At 35.0% G+C, this 18,242-nt stretch overlaps 1 protein-coding gene across 1 annotated transcript in view; it reads left to right on the forward strand.

The window, feature by feature from the left end:
- MOXD1 (monooxygenase DBH like 1) overlaps window positions 1-18,242 on the forward strand; it is a 111,466-nt gene that overhangs the window by 41,938 nt on the left and 51,286 nt on the right. The gene's annotated exons all lie outside the window — the stretch shown is intronic.

Genomic DNA, 18,242 nt, shown 5'->3' on the forward strand with positions numbered 1-18,242 from the left:
CCAGCACTCTATTCATTGTGCCAGCTAGCTGTACCAGCAAGCATTGAATAAATACTTATTGATTGGTAATAGTAATAATAGCTATTAGTAACATAGTAATAAAAGTAAATATTTATATAGTACTTTAAGGTTTGTGAAGTACTTTATATGCATTATCTCATTTGATGCACACAACAACCCTATAAAGCTCATGTTATTGTTATCCACATTTTATAAATGAGGAAACTATGAGACAGTCAGGTGATACAATTGATAGAGTACTGGGTCTGGCATCAGAAAGACCTGAATTCAAATCCAGCCTCAGACACTTACTAGCTACGTGATCTTCAACAACTCACCTCTGTCTGCCTCAGTTGCCTGAACTGTCAGTGCTCAGCACAATGCCTGGCATATAGTAGGTCCTATGTAAATGTTTATTCCATTCCTCTTCTATTTGCTCAGGGCCCGAGAGTCAATGAGTAATGTCTGTTGTTGTTTGTCCTTCATTTTCTTTTTTTTTTTTTAAAGCAATTGGGGTTAAGTAACTTGCTCAAGGTTACACAGCCAGTTTTTTTTGTGTGGGTGTTAAGTATCTGAGGCCAGAACCAATCCTGGGTTCTCCCAACTCCAGGGCTGGTGCTCTTACTCACTGCACCACCTAGCCGCTCCTTGTCCTTCATTTTCAAAGAAGACTGTGACATTTAGAAGGTAATGCTATGATTTGTAAGTGAATTGGATTTAAATGAGGAAGGGCTGCACAAAGCTACCAGCCTCACTTTCACCTACAGAGCCACTTGCATGCAATGGCCAGATATAGATCAGGATGACTGGAAATGGCCCCGCAGTAGTGTCTGAGATGAGACCTGAAAAGCACTTTGCAAGTGTTATTTCACTTGTTCTGTCCATACTTTGGTTATAGAGCATGGCATATACTGTCAAGCTGAGTAGGGGCTAGTTTTTACTAAACTTAAACTCATTTTTTTTCTTTTTTCATTCTTTATTACAAGTGATGACTCTTTAGGTAGGGCAGGAAAAGGCATATATTTTGAAATGAAAGTGACATGAAGACAAAATATAGAAAGATTTTGTTTTCTTGAATAGTATTGAACTGTGTGTGAAATGACCTGGGCTCCAGGCCTGTCTCTACCACTAATTTCCTGGAAGGCCATTTTGCTGCTGGACCTTAGTTTCCTAATCTATAAAATGAGATGTTGGATTCAATAACCTTTAAGTGCCTTTACAGTTTAAAATTATTCTAGGTTAACTTGGGATATTTACAAATTGTTAAAAAAAATTGAAATTTTTATGCTTAGAAAAAAATGATCTGAGATGACTGTCTATAACAAAATCTTCAAACAGATGAAAATAATTTCCCTGTGAGTGCTTGCTTTGTAATCCTTTCCATAGGTCATCTTTTGCCAAGTATTATTTTGGTGTCTGTTTTCATTGTGAAATTTTGTACACTGATCCAAGTCAGATGGCAGTAGAAGATATTTCACTGTTAAGGTAATAATATAATTTGTAGTTTTTATTAAGAGAGATTCTTTTTCTAGATTTTATGACACATGACTGAACCAATGGTATATCTTTAGCTCTATAAAACAGCACAATCACAGATTTTTCCCCTCCAGGAGTCCAAAATATGGGGAATTTCCTTGGGGTATTATAAAACCTATTTCTCAAAAAAGTGTGTCACATACAACTTTTCAAAAGCACATCTATTGCTTAAAGTATCACATTCTTACATTGACGTATGGGCTCCAGAATGAATGCTTTTTTTCAGTCACTGTCTAATCTTTCTCACTTTAAGCTCCCAGAGACCAGAGGACTACCTTGTTAAACTAACTCACATCCTAATTCACAGTGCTCTACATAGAGACAGGCATTTAGTTGAAATATTTAATGGTGATCTGAATTTGAGCAATGTAAAATTCTAAGATATAGCGACCCAGGACACATTTGGTATTTCTTTGTGGAACAAGAATGGCTAAAAATTCCAGCTGTTCTCTGTACTCACAGCTGAATTTCCTCACAAAGCTATAATCTAGTTGGATTTAACCAAAAAGAGTGATTCTTCTAGGAAGGGGAAGGATTTATGGCCTAGTAAAAGTAAGTAATGAAAAGTTAACCCTTTCTGTTAATTGGCAGGACCCAAAGAATAAGTATTACTAAATGCGTAGTAAAGAATCTGCAAAATTAGAAGATAAGGGAAATCTGTTTCACTACAAAAGATAAGATAAAAAGAAATGTTTCCAATACCGAACTCTCAATAAATAGCACCAAATGTAGTTTCAAATATTAACCATAGGTCAAAGGTATTATAAATAACCATTGGGGAGGTTAGGTGGTGCAGTGAGTGGAGCACTGGCCTTAGAGTAAGGAGGACCTGAGTTCAAATGAGGCCTCAGACACATAACACAAAAACTAGCCATGTGATCTTGGGCAAGTCACTTGACCCCAATTGCACTCCAAAAAGCAAAAAAAAATAAAATAACCATTAAAAATTAAACAAACTTATAAGGAAATTTTGATAGAAATCATGTTCTGCCCTGTTTTGATAATAAACACTGAAACAACATGTGAAAAGCTATCTTTATGCAGTTTTGAGTTTGATGTTTGGATTGTTAGGGAATCCGTAGTAATACTACTACTAATAAAAATCAGTAGGGCTGGATCATTCAAATAAGATTTAGATAAATATGTAATGTGAGAACTTAGTTACCTAAGCATCTGTTGAGCACTTACTCTATGTCCTGTGTGCTCTGGGGCTACAAATACAAATAATGAAAAAACTCCGTATAGTAAAGTGCTTTCATTCTAAGGAAAGATACAATAGGAACACACTTTCATAGTAGTCACTCTTCAAGTTGGACTTTCAGTATGACTAATCAATGGAACCTATTTATCCATACATCCATTAACTCACTCATTCAAAAAGACAATTATTGAGAACCTACTACGTGGAAAGATTTCAAATCAATTCCACATGCATTTATTAGATATTATGGGACATAAAAAGATGAATAAGACATGACCCTACTTCCAAGGATCTTATAGTCTAGTAGGTAAGATAAGGCATTAATGTGAATAAAAATAAATCCACATAGATCCTCAGAAGTGAATGAAAAAGAAACAAAATACTATTTAAATTCAAAGAAGGGAGGGATAATTTCTAGCTGAGAGCTAGGAAGTCAGGATCAGGGAAGGTCAGAATTTAGGACACTTCCACTAGCTTTGAGACCTGGGTAAGGTTTTTAATGGATAGAAATGGAATAGATTGAGGAAAGGCATATGAGTGGGAAAGCATGAGAAAATTTTGGAGAATGGTAAGCAGTTCAGTTAGTCTGGAACTTATAAAGGGTAGTAGTATGAGATTAGACCAAAAAAGAAGTTGCAAGCTTTGTTACAAATGACATTATATATCAGGCTAGAATTTAGCTGCTAAATCAGAGAATTAAAGAGCTAGAGGAGATATTAAAGATCATCTTATCCAACTCACTCATTTCATAGGTAAAGAATCTGAAACACATAGAAATTTTAACTTAATTTAGTAAGCAGTGGAAAACTACTTAGAGTTTTTTTTTTCATCCAGTGTTGACAAGAAAAGCAATGTATTATTGGGATTAATCTGGCACAACTTATTGGAGAGATGAGGGACTAGGTGTTGGGTAGAGAGATTGATTTAAAAGTTCGTTGGAACTGTCCTCATAAGACATGCCTTTGAAGATGTGAAGAAGAGTGGTGGCAACAGGAATGGGAAAATGAAGACTATTAAAGATATAAAATGCACAAAACTCCTAATCCTAATTTATTTCCCCTGAGACTTTATTTAGACCTTTCCTACACGGTCAGAGAGGAATAGATAAAAGGAGGTCCAAGAGGACCAATTTAGATGCTGAGAGCGCACAGCAGACAGAGATGGGAAGGTCACTCTCCTCCTATCAGGTATTATCATACCAGATAGGAACAAGGTTTTTCTTTTTTGGCTTTTTGGAGGGGGGAAGGCAGGGCAGTTGGGGTTAAGTGACTTGCTAAAGGTCACACAGCTAGTAAGTGTTAAGTGTCTGAGGTCAGATTTGAACTCAGGTCCTCCTGACTCCAGGGCCGGTGCTCTATTCATTATGCCACCTAGCCACCCCGAATGATGTTTTTCAATTTTAAAAAATCAACCCTGGCATGTTCATTAAAAATATGTCTTTATGAAAATAAATGAGAAATGAAATGGAAGAAACAATTATTCTTAAGTACCTACTGTATGCTAGGCATTGTGATAATCACTATATAAGTAGAGTTTCATTTGATCCTCACAACCCTGCAAGGTAGGTACCATTATTATTTTTATTTTACAGTTGAGGAAACTGAGACAGAGAGAGGTTAAATTATTTGCCTAGGGTTATATAACTAGTAAGTTATTGAGACAAGATTTGAATTCAAGTCTTCCTGACTCCAGTCTCAACACTACACTATATCACCTTGCTGCCTAGTTAGGTATGTGATATATATCACATACCTGTTTCATCTATTCACCTGGAAATTGCCTGATAAAACTGCAGTTCTAAATCATGTAGAACATTGCTTCATTGGCAAGTACTTTTGAGCAACTGTTTTATGTGGCTGAAAGCTGTGTCAGGTACCCAAGAAGAGGGAAATTTGGTTCAGTTCACAGCCTAGTTGGAAAGGCAAAATATACAGGCATGAAGCAATAAAATATGATAACACAGAATCGAAAATACTTAATTGATAAACTGATATAGCTTATCAAGGCAGGAATTCACAGATGGCACAAAACAATATGGCTTGGAGGAGGTGGACCTCAGAAACTGAGCAGAAGGTAGTCATATGGAAAGAGAAGTGTAGCCTTATGGTAGAGCTTGTTTGATGGTGTTACTGCCAAGTGACTTTAGTTGAGGCTACCTATGGTAGGGTATATCAGTCCTGATGTCTGATAAGCTTTGAGGCATTCTGTACACAGAGCATTCATATTAACTATACTTTATGAAAATGAATGTTCCCAAGACATGGGGGGATAATCACATTCTTACAGTTGCTTTTCCCCCTGAGGAAAGTTTGGGTTGTTAAAAATAATATAAACACTTTGTCTGTTTATCATCAAAGTATTACTATGAGATCAATGACAAACAGGATGTGTGTATGAAGTAAAAAAGATGCCTCCAGCTTTAGTGGGGAAAATAGTGCTTCAAAGACACCCATTGGTCTATGAGGAAACCCCATGTTGGCCTCAAAAGAAGCAAAGAACGCTTTCTGCTTCACCAAACATCTGGCCATGCTAGAGCTACTTAGCAGCTGCTTCTTAGACTTCAAATTCAAATCTATAGCATAGAAATGTTAGGTTATGAAGTAGAAATTCTGCAAAAAATAAAAATTGTTGTCAGGGCAACTGAGTATTTTTGACTGCGGAATGTTTTAGCACTACCAAAGACTCCAGTGTGGAAAATACAAAGAAACTCCAGTCTCTGACCTTCAGTGCCTAAATAAGGGCACTGATTTTTATCTTGAATGATACCAGTCAATAGCTGCTTTTATTCTGAGAGTTGAACTGGCCAGTTCTACTTAATGTTAAAACTCCATCCAATTACATCATGAGGTCTTAAAAAAATCAGCTCTACATCTTAATTGCCCACATATGTGTATAGCAATTTAGTTCCTTAAAATAAGACTTGAGGCAGAGGGTTGATCAAGGTTCACAGAGCCCACAGATTGCCATTCAATTCAGCAGGAGAACTGAGAGCCTCAAGATGCTAAAAACAAGGTATTAACTATGGAGTTTCGAGTTGTGCCTGTAATTGTCATCACCAGTATTTATATAATCCTTCTAATGTCTTTGGGCTGCTTTATGACAATTTTCTTTTCATGATCATTCAATGACAACATCTGATTAAATTATAGGTCTGATACAGACCTCCAGAAATTAGGCAATAATGCATCCTCCTACTTTCAAGAAGGAATGGACTGACACAGTCCCCCAGAAACATAGTCCTCTAATCTAATCCTAAAAATCTCCAAGGAAAGAGATTTTTGAAATCTCCAAGACATGTTGATATTTATTTCCTCTGTGTTCCTCCACTGTTGGTAAGCCGGGCCCAATAGCAAAAATTAAATATTGAATATTTTATAATGTTGAGTTTTACTGGTTCGTGTATGCTTAATGTGTCTCCTTAGCCAGGCTATGAACCACCCCCACCCCATCCTTTGCACTTGCCATAGTGTTTCAGTCATTCACAGCAGTTGCTCACTATGAACTTAATGATGATTCAATGCTCTATGTGGTTTAGAGCTGTAGTATGAAGGAGAGCAGTTTCAGGGAGGGACAGAATCAGCAGAGGCTTCATGTAGGAAGTGATACTTGAACCAAACCTTGAATATTTGAAGAAAAATAAATTGCTTATGGATTGGCTGAGCTAATACAATAAAAATAACAATACTATTTAAATTAATTTATTTGGTTCCATGCCCATTAAAATCCCAAAGGAATACTTTATAGAGTTAGAAAATATATTTTAAAAATTTATTTAGAAGAACAGAAGATCAAGATAGCAAAGGAATCAATTTTAACTAGTCGGAAGGAGAAGGTATTAATGTTGTTCAGTCATTTCAGTTGTGTCCAATTCTTTGTGACCTCATTTGGGGTTTTCTTGGCAAGGATACTGGAGTGGTTTGCCATTTCCCTCTCCAACTTATTTTACAGATGAGGAAACTGAGGCAAACAGGGTTAAGTAACTTGCCTAGGGTTACACAGTAAGTGTTTGAGACTGGATTTAAACTCAGTTCTTCCTGACTCTAGGCCCAGTGCTCTATCCAATGCACCATCTCAAATTATTCTTATAAAGGAGTAATCATCAAAACAATTTGTCGATGAGTGAGAAAGAGAGGTTGACCAATAGAACAGATCATTTACATAAAATACAGAAATGAGTGAACACAGGAGCCAAGTATATGATACATGCAAAGATCCCTCCTATTAGGTCAAAAACTTATCAACTAATTTCTGTATTTTATGTATATAATGAAATACTATTGTGCTGTAAGAAATGATGAAGGGGATGTTTTCAAAGAAACATGGGAAAACTTGTTTGAACTGATGCATCTGTAAAATGAACTAGAAAAAGAAAATGGCAGACCACTCTAGTATCTTTGCCAAAAAAAAAAACCAAAATGGGGTCACAAAGAGTTGAACATGACTGAAACAACTGAACAACAGAAGGGTGTGCATGTTACAAATTGATTTTTAAAAAGACCTCCAAATCAAATATTTTGGAAAAGAGTTCAAAAGTAAGAGAGGTTGTGGCTGCTACTGATGGTGTTTATGTATATATAGGTTTACAATGTTATTTTATACTCATAACAGCTTAGTGAGGCAGGATGTCATCATACCCTTTTACAAGTCAGAAAACTGAGGCTGAGAGGTGCCCAGGTCCATAGAGCTTGTCTCAGACACATGAAAGGTTTGAACTCAGTTCTTCCTGACTCCAAGATGTGCTTCCTGTGCACTTTGTGTGTGTCCCTCGTGGCCTAACTTTTCTGACTTTTAGTTTCTTCATCTGTATATTTATAGGATAAGTGTGTAGTAATTGCTTTGTAAATATTAAAGTGTCATGTAAATTTAAAGATTAAATGCCGATGTGAGTTCTCATTAAGGATAAAATGAATGGGACAAGGGCATAATATTTAAACACTATTTTGTGATGACAGAACATAAGTAATAACCTAGTCACTTGCACTTAAAATCTATAACAGGTAAGAGAAAAGCACTGGCACTTTGAATTCCTAGCATATATTCCTTGCATTTAAAAGCTTTTTAGATCTTCCCTTCATCTGTCAGCAAAGAAGATTGGACATTATTCTTTGGAGGCCATATTTCACTTTAAATTCCTATAAAGGTTGTGAAATAAATCTTTCTAATCTTGAAATCATAAACTTATTGTGGATGTGTTTCTGGTCATGATGGGTTTTTTGTTTTTGTTTTTTGCTTTTTGGAGGGGGAAGATAGGGCAATTGGGGTTAAGTGACTTACCCGAGGTCACACAGGTAGTTTTTGTGTTAAGTGTCTGAGGCTGCATTTGAACCCAGGTGCTCCTGACTCCAGGGCTGGTGCTCTATTCATTGCATCACCTAGCCACCCTCTGGGCATGATGTTAAAGATTCTGTGGTTCTTTGTTAAATTATGGGAAAGAAATATAAAGTGTACTATCAATGCATTTTTAAAAATCTTTTCTCTTAAGCAGTTTGTAACAGATAATTATATTTCTGTACAATGCAATAGGCCTGATGTTATCTAGGTTAAGGTAGGAAATATATAGCTGATTTAAATGTTTCTTGACTATAATATAAAAGCCTGCAATCTTCAGTAAAGAGTTCAGGGATTTCCTGGTTTCCTCAAATCAAAGAACTCTCTGCTCTCTCTCCCTCTCTTTTCCCTCCTCCTCCTTCCTTTCTCCCTTTTCCCTTTCCCTCCCCCTTCCTTCCTATTTCTTTCCTTTCCCGTTCCCCTCCTCCTTCTTCCTTTCCTCTTCTTTCCCTCTCTTTTCCTCCCTCCCTCTTCTTTGTCCCCTTCCCTTCACCTTCATTCTCTTCTTCTCCATCTCTCTCTTCATCTTTCTGTCTCTCTGTCTCTCTTTCTCTGTGTCTCTGTATCTCTCTCTGTCTTTCTCTGTCACTCTCTGTCTCTGTCTTTCTGTCTCTCTGTCTCTGTCTCTCTGTCATCTGTCTGTCTGTCTGTCTCTCTCTCTGCCTCTGCCTCTCCCTCCCCAAACTATGTTATTCTTAAGATAAACCAGGGCACAGTAATTTGCCCACCTACAGCAAGAGTTCAGTTCTTTCATGCTAGCTTTTCTCCTTCCAGATGTGGAAGGGAAAGAAATGAAAGTTATAGAGTGTGAGTGCCTCATACTTTGGTAAATTATACCTAACTACTAACTTTGTGTCCTTGGTCAAGTAATGAACCCTCTAGGATCCTTAGTTTCCTCTGTAAAATGAGGAGTGTGTACAAATGACCTCCAAGGTCTCTTTCAGCTCAAATGTCTTTGTTCACTGAAATATTCAAACTGTATAGTTCAGTTATATACCTGTAGACTTACACCCTTCTATAGGGGCAATGTAGTGTAGTGGAGAGAGACTTTAATTTGGCATCAGTAAGACCTGGTTTTAAATCCTATCTAATAACTTATTTGCTGGACAAACTTGTATACATCACTTAATCTCTATGGGTCTGATTTCCTTATCTGTAAAATGAGAAAGGGATGAATTTAATGATCTTTAAGGTCTATCCCTTCCAGTTTAAATTAAAATCTTTTAACCTGTCACCCACATTAGGGATTTGGGTGCAGCAAATAGTAATCTGGGGATCTATATTCAATAGATCAATTTTAATTTAAATTAACTTGATTTAATTTTAATTTATTTTAAAACAAATTTCCTTTGAGGCTTTAAGCATTATAATGAAGCATCATTATCTTCCATTAGGGGATAAAATCAAAATCCACTTTATTGGTGTTTCTAGGGTTAAAGAAGTGATCATCCCTGGTAAAAGTCATTTGCATTCTCTATGAAGCAATGTTGCTAATTTGTATTATCTATTATGAGATATAATCTTGAGGTTAATGTTCTGAAAGAATGAAAAATGCCATCATCATTCTTCCTCTTTTCTTCAAACTGAAAGAGATGCCTGATTTATTCAGTTGCCCAAGGAAGGAGAATATTTAAATAAATGTAAATAAGTGCTAAGTTAATATAGCATATATAAATATGCCACAGATTTTCATATGGACTGAATACATATGCATGCAGGCATTAGTGACACTTAAAAGAAACAAGAGGTTTTGAAAACATACAAAAATGAGTGACTTTTACACAAAAATGTTTCTCCTGGAACAAACAAACAAAACAAAACTCAAATTGTTTTCCCAGCTTACAGCTGCCGAATGTTATTGAGATGATAATTTGTTAATAGTTTGGGTTTTCTGCCCTTTCATGGATAGAATCATTAAGACATAAAGTTGTAAAGAAAAGGCTATGACTGCAACTTCAAAGAAGGCAAGGAAAACAAAGTAATGAAAAATACTTGGTGGAAAACCAGAGAAAAACTTTCAGTCTCTCTGTCAGGTCCCTCCCAGCAAGAGGCCTCTCTGCACAGGAATTAGGCAATGTAACTGTCCTGATATATGCCATCTGTGCTTTTGTGATGTAATGGTAATGGAAATTTGAAGATCTTCCCTGCCCCTTAGCAGGCCTAAGGGAATTTAAAGATCTTTCCTGCAGTGAAGATCTCTGCCCCCAATAGGTCAAATGTAATCACATAGAGTCTGTGGTGGGAAGAGTTTGCTGAATTGTGGAGCAGAGCCCACAGGAAGCAGGAAGTCAGAGCAGCTAGAGCTGGAGGGAGGAGAAGACACAGGCAAGGAGACAGCTAGGCTTGTGTGTTTGTGTGAAGGCTAAAGATATGGTGTTCTCTGTGATGATACGGCGTATTAACTTCTTTGTTGCTACGATGGATTTGACTGATGTTTGGATTTGGCTATCTGGTTTTGGGATTCGACTCTCTGGTATCTGAATAAATGTTTTGCTTCTGTGTTATATATGGACAATCTGTTATATTTTGTGATTCAGAACTGTGCTGGCATTATTCATAGTCACCATTAGTGCTGTGAATGTTGTATTGTCACTATATGCAGCAAGCTCAATCTGACATTCACCCTTTTTATCCATGTGCCTACAGAAGAATAACAAGAATCCTGTAGGGACTAGTAGTTTCTTAACCTGGGCAGTAGTTAATAAGAATAGTAATCCACAAATATAGGGCAATGGGATACATTGGTTAACATGAAACTGAATGTATCCTGGGAATTCAACTATTTTGGAAGGTCTTCAGGGATTACAGTATGTAGCTGTGCATAACAGAATTCAATCTACGTGTCATTATCAAGAGTAAAATTATATTTCATTTCTGAAGAGCTGTTACATCTACATACTTGGTGGCCAGATGGTTTGGAGATCTAATCTAATGGTAACTTTCAGTCCCATGATTCATGTGGTCTGTTGGAAGGGATGAGTGGGAGAGTTGTGGCCACTCCCACTGATGCATTTGATCAAAACCTTTATTTGTAAAAATTACCTCTGGACCAGTGAATTACCCAAATCTATACACATAAACTCTGACTCCTTGAAAATGTTTAGGTGCTTAATGAATGTTCATTGAGCTGAATTTAATTATGGAGTTTAGCATCCCAATTTGTGAGATTTGTAGCATATAGAATCTGGGCCCTGCTTCTTTACCAAAGTATATCAAGCTGTGGTTGGATCTGCCTATGCCCCAAAAGCAAAGGCCATACAATCTGACATTCCAAGGCAATGATATTAATTACTCAAATTTAGATTAAGTTTTAAAGAATAAGTTGAGAAATTTGGCAAATTTAGAAAACAATGTATTGCATTGTAAAGTGTGCAAATAAATCTTTTTATTGGAATAGTTAGTGGGACTTTTTTTTAAACTATACAAAACAAAAAGATTCTGAAGTGTAGGAAATTAAAAACTAGGGATGTGGGTTAGGATCTGACATAACCAAACATATAAAAAGACAAACAGTAAAACACAATACTAGTCTATCGAAGCATAACCAATTAGTTATTAGAATCTTGCTGATTCACTTTTTCAAGAAAAAAAGTTTTTATGAACCCCTTTTGTTTTTATATCTACTTCATTTTCCTGTAAACTGCCCTCTCCCTCTTAGAGCCATCCATTTAACAAAGAATTAAACAACAACAAACACTTTTTACTAACGCAATTGCAACCAAAATGGAGAACGTAGAAATTCCAGTTGCTACCAGCTACTGCAACTTTGCTTTAGTGCCAGAAAATCCACTCTCTATTGCCTGTAGATATTGATTCTTCTATAAGTAAATTACATGTCTTAGGATAAAGACTTATGACCTTATATGTCAATGTAAGAAATCATGTGTCAGCATAAAATACCTGTGGATTGGGAAGTTAAATCATTTTAGTAGGAAAAGGCAGTCTGTTCCTATTAGCTAGTGAGCAAAAAAAAACACCCCTCAAAAACATACATGTAAAAAGAATAACTGAAAACGTTGCATGTGAATTTTTTTCTACATACCACACAGGATTATTGTCAGGAAAGTGCTTTGTAAGCCTCAAAGTATATTTGTGTGTGTACATATATATTACATACATGTGTACATATATCTATATGTATAGTATATTTCTATATATTATGTGCTAAACTATATGGTACTATTGTTAATATAGTAGGACATCAGCTTTGAAGTAACTTTCTAGTAACTCAAGTCTACAGGTATCTTTGCTTTGCCTTGTGCTGTTTATATTAGTAAACTGAATGAAGGAATAGATAGTATATTCATCAAATTTACATGTGACATAAAATTGAGAGGCATAGTTAACATAACAGATACCCGTAAGGATTTCAAAATATCTTAACATGCTAAATACAATATTGAGCCAAATCTATTAAGATGAAATTGAATAGAGACAAATGTAAAGTCACATTTGGATGGAAGGAAAAAATCAACTTCAAAAGTATACAGTGGGAGAACTGTGGTTAGGCAAGAGTTTCTCTGAAAAAGATCTGGGGATCTGACTGTACCGCAATTTCAATATGAGTCCATGGTATAAGATGGTAGACAGCAAACTTTGATTTCATCATAGAGAGGCCTAAATTAGGCCTAACAGGAATATAGAGTTTCAAGTCCTGATGCACTGTCCATGGTTTAAAAAAAATTTTTTTACAATATTTATATTAATTATTAATTAGTAACTTTTATAATAATTTTGTGCTTTTACATGGATTCTGCTTATTTTGCAAAATGGAAGGAAACAGGAAGTTGGCAAAAATCCCAAATTAGTTAAATTGAAATGGCAATCAATACTCATACTGTCATTTTCTCTCCTGTTTACCTTGTTAGTGAGATCCAGAATATGGTTTGCCTCACATAGTGCCACCACAATGGGTACATTCCCATCTTTACAGGCCACATGCAGTGGAATATTTCCATGTCTGTCTTGGAAATCAACAAAACATCCCTGATTGATGAGGTATTTGATCATAAGGAAGCATTGATAAGCTGGTGAATACCCAGAGAGCAAGCTAAATGTTGAAAGGCCACATACTCATGCTGTATTGAGACTGATTGAAGGAACTAAAGTTTTTAGCCTCGAGAGGAGAAGACTTGAGAGAAATATCCAAGTATACAAAGGGCTGTCATTTGTAAGGGACTTTTGTTGATTCTAGAGGACAGAACTAAGGGCAGAAAGTTGAAGTCGAAAAGAGAAGTTAGGTTTAGTGAAACATTTTATAATTCTTAGAGCTATTTGGAAATATACTATAGCTTTGGAAGTGGAGGGTTCCTTGTTATTTGAGGTCTTCAAGCAAAGACTGATGATCACTTGAACACATTTTATAAGGGATTCTTTCTTACCTACACATTGGACTAGATAGATGGCCTTTTTTGGCTTCTAGACTTTGAAACCCATTTTCTATGGGAGGTCTTTCTATTTATCCTCCCTCAACCCTCTTGCTAGTCCCTTTTTTTCTGAAATTATCTTCCATCTACATTGTACTTATCTTGTCTCTACAGTTTCCTGCATGTTGTTCCCAGCCTCTCATTAGAATGTGAGTTCTTGAGGTCAGAGACAACTTCTCTAACATCAAATGCAAGGGTCCAAGACAACCCTGAAAGACTTATGATGGAAAATGCTACCCATAGCCAGAGAAAGAACTATGGAGTCTAAATAAAGATAGAAGTATACTATTTGCGCTTCCTTTCTTTCCTTCTTTCATTCCTTTTTTCTTTCTGTCTTTCTTTTTTTCTTTCTTTCTTCTCTTTCTTCTTCTTGTTCTTCCTCATGGTTCCTCCCATTGGTTCAAATTCTTCTTTACAACATGGCTAATGTGAAAATATGTTTAATATAAGTGTGTATGTATAGCCTATATCAGATTTCATGTTGTCTTAGGGAGGGGGAGGGTAGGGAAGGTGAGAAAATTTAGGGCTCAAAATCTTATGGGAATGAATGTTGAAAACTAAAAATTAATTTAAAAATGGATTTGAGAATACAAAAACAAACAAAAAAAACAACAAAAAAGAATTATCCCCAGCACTTAGCACAGCACTTGGCACATTTAATTAATGCTTGTTGACTGACAGGTTCTTTCCAATTTTGAAATTCTGTGTTTATATAAATAGAAGAAACCTATTGAAGATAAGAAACATGATCAATTATGTTGTTGAGGTTCCATTGAAAAAGTTTAGTTTTTTTCCCCAATTGGAAAATGAAATTACAAATTTTACATTTGCACTAAGAATTATTAATTATTCTTTGGGGCATACATTTCAGCTAGTTTCAAATTAACCTAGTTCTCACAATTATCAGGAACTCTTTTTCTACCTTCTTTCCCACTCTAGTCTAGTACTTATCACCTCAACAGAACAATTCCAGCATAAAATTATTGCATTATTCACCTTGCTGATCTTTGTAATGCCAGTCTTTCTCCACAGAAGTCCATACTGAATACCAAGACTATTTTCATCTCTCTAAAACACTACTGGTCATATCCTTAACTACACATACCAGTGGGACCAACTTGTAGAGGAAGATCAAGGACAAATAAGGGATAATAAAGTTATCAACAATTACTAAAAGATATAACAGTTCATTTTGGCAACAAATTTACAGATATGGAATTACCTTTTTTTGGGCAGATGGGGTAAAGTTCAGTAATTTCTTGGCTTTCCTCTAGGAAAGTCATTTTTTTAAACAAAGGGGATGGTGTGTGTGTATGTGTGTGTGTGTGTGTGTGTACTTCACTTCATGAAAATTGAGTCTTACAAATCTGATTAAATGTGGAGTGGATATTCATTTTTATGAAGACATTCACTGTAGATTTTTTTTGAGTAGTAAGCTCTTGGTGCATTTTAAATATAATTTAATTTACAAAGAACATGAGTTCACATATAAATTTTGTGTATACATGTCTTTTGAATAAAGGAATGTTCAATTTCTGTGTTTCCTAACATTTCTGTTTGTCAAGTTATATTGCTAGACATGAGTACTACATGCTTATTGGTCAACTGGTAGAAATTTCCTACCATGCTACAGCTAGAAAGAAGAGACAGTTTCTCTTTCATAAGATTCAACCCAGTATACTGCATTTCCATCTGTGAATGTTGGTTCTTGTTCAAAAGAATGCCAAAAGCACTCTCTACGTTTGCTAAAAAGTGCTTATGAAGTGATCTAGTTGCCAAATTGTTATATACATTTTAGTGTTTGTATATAAAAATTGAAATATGATATAACACTTTTGGGAAGTGTATAAATTTCATTCTAAACTAATTGAAACCACATAAAAAGCTCTATGTGTGGGCATATCAAGCAAGTTTTCAATTATTCAATTATGAGGGCAGGAACCTAGATATTTCATTGCTATCAATGAAATTATCAACAGTCAACTTTCAAGTTTATTAATTACACATTAGGTAATCAGATCTTGAATAGCTGGGTTGGTTACACAAGCACATACTTGTTAAATATGTATGTTTACAATAAAAATTGATTAACTGAAAAACAGATTCAACCTGAGAATTTAATGTATGGAAAAATGTACTGAGTTATTATAAGCAGAATAAATGTAATAGTTTGTATAGAAAATTCTTGGTTGCAAAAAGTTATCTAAGAACCATTAGACATCTAAATTCCTTATTTTTATATTTTATAACAAATACTAATTCATCCAAAATGGTTATGAATAGAGATATTCTGGAGATTTGAGGAAGACTATGTGAATACCATATGTCAGGGAATCACATAGGAATTTTTTTTTTACAGAAATAATAGAAGCAGATATCAGAAAATAGATTGAGAATACCACAGAAGGCCAATAAAAAGAAATTCCTAATTTAATATACTAAGCAATGTGGTAAAAATTCAGAACTACCATATGAAATATATTTTAGGCAGGCAAGGGAAAATAATTTTTAAATTATTAATCGATAAATTAATTAATAAATAATTATTTTCCTTGGAAAAATAATTTCCTATTCTAAGAAAATAATTAGAAAATTTTGGAATTATTAGTAATTTATAAGAAATTCAGCCAAATCATAGAAAAAATAAATTATTCCATTAATGGTAATGTTAACAATAAGAAAACATCAGAACTTATGTGATACTGATAAAATAGTTGTTAAAAGAAAATTTTTATCTCTGAATACTTATGTTAACAAAAAAGAAAGGAAGATTAAAGAACTAAACCTGAAGTTAAAGATACCTAAAAAAATAAATTACCACCACTAAAACCAAACAATAAAATTGTCTTAATTCATTTCAACAAAAATCAGTAGAAAATCAGAGAACTAGATTACCTTGAAAAAAATATATAATCCCCATAAACCAATAAACACAACTAAGAACAGTTTTTTGTTTAGGTTTCTTTTTTTTGTAAAAGCTAACTTCCGGGCTAAAGCTCCACAGGCTCCAGCTGGAGGACCTGCATGACAGCAAGTAACTCATTCCAATAATTGGTGGGGGGTTGTTTTTCTTATGAGACAAAATTGTCAGACCCTTGATCCTTTGAGGGGAGAGTAGATCAACATTACTGTACCCAGAGTTCAACAGCATAAACTTAGAGCATTTCTGAAGTCAAAGTTAGAAATACAAAAAGAAAACAGATCTAGGGAATTGGGCAAGGGAATGTTGTCTAACTCCAGGAACAACAGATCCTAAGCCAAGGACATCCATATAGAGCTAGGTCAGAAAAACAGTGTTTGGTTGGGATAGTTCAGGGATCCAATGTGTCTGAAATCTGTCTCAACAAATTGTTTCTTCGCCTCCGGTACAGCTAGTTATGGCTTGCTTGCTACACCCTCTCTCTTCTCTTAGCTGAAGGCAACAGCTGATGTGGGTTTTGAAATAAAGTACCCCTAAGCTTTAACACATGACATTTCTCAGGATACATGTATATACCCGGGAACACTTCAGACTATTTGACATTAGCTAAAGGAACAAATTTTTAATTTTAATTGTAGACATCAGAAATTGTTAAATTTTAGACATCAGAAAATTGATGGATAGATATTTTTTGGCGTTCTATGAAAAGAAATCACTCTTTCATAGCAATTACTTAGTATGACTAATCATGTGATCTAATGAGTACAAATGAGATCCAAGACTATACATATGTGTATATATGTACACACATATGTATATATACACATACATACACACATATTTATATATATGTTTGAACTGAGATGAAAATTATATGCTAATTTAATATTGAATTAAAATAATTTCAACTTAATTCAGCTAACATTTATTAAGCTTTTACTATGTCTAAGACATTGTGCTAAGTGCTTGAGATACAAAAACAAACAAAAAACAGTCTCTTCTCTCAAATTGTTTATACTCTACTAGGGGATGGGTGGTATGGCTATAATAAATACAAGTTATGTATAAATACAAAGTAGTCCGAAATGGGGAGAAATAATAGTAACCAATATGATTAGGAAAGCCCAGTATAGGAGAAGGTACCCGAGCTATGCTTTGAGGGAAACTCAAGATTCTACAAGTTAGAGATGGCAAAGGAGTATATTGCTGACATCAATGACAAAGGCAAGGGGTGAAATGTCATTTATGAGGAAGACCTATATGGCAAGTTTGGCTGGAATAAAACATTCAGGGAGGGGGGTAATATAAAATAATGATGAAAAAAGTAGAAAGTATTCAGATTATGGAAGACTTTAAATGTCAGACCAGAGATTTATTTTATCCTAGAGACCATCGGGAACTATTGAAAATATTTGAGTAGAAATGTCACATGGAAAGAACTATTTTAGGAATATCACTTTGACAGTTGTGTTGAGGTTAGAGATTGAAGAGGAAGAAATTAGGGAAACTGATGAAAAACTATTGACATAGTCCTGGTCCAATTGTAAAGCTCCTTGAAGACAGAGGTTGATTTTTTGCCTCTTTTTGTATCTCTAGAGCTTAGAACAGTGCTTGACACATACTAAGTGCTTAATAAATGTTTATTGATTGGTGCCTAAACTAAGGTAGAGTCTATGTCAGTAAAGATAAATAGATAGCTTAAAAGGGTGTTGTGAAAGTTGAATTGATGAGACTTGGCAACTGATTATTTTGATGGAGAGGAAAGAGTAGAGAATAGTATTGAACCTGAATGAGTAAAAAGGTCATTTTATCATTTTATTTATGAGGAAAT

This window comes from Petaurus breviceps, unplaced genomic scaffold, assembly GCF_028583685.1.
Source record: "Petaurus breviceps papuanus isolate PSGF00001 unplaced genomic scaffold, PetGlider_PUasm1.0 90977, whole genome shotgun sequence".
NCBI classification, from domain to species: domain Eukaryota; kingdom Metazoa; phylum Chordata; class Mammalia; order Diprotodontia; family Petauridae; genus Petaurus; species Petaurus breviceps.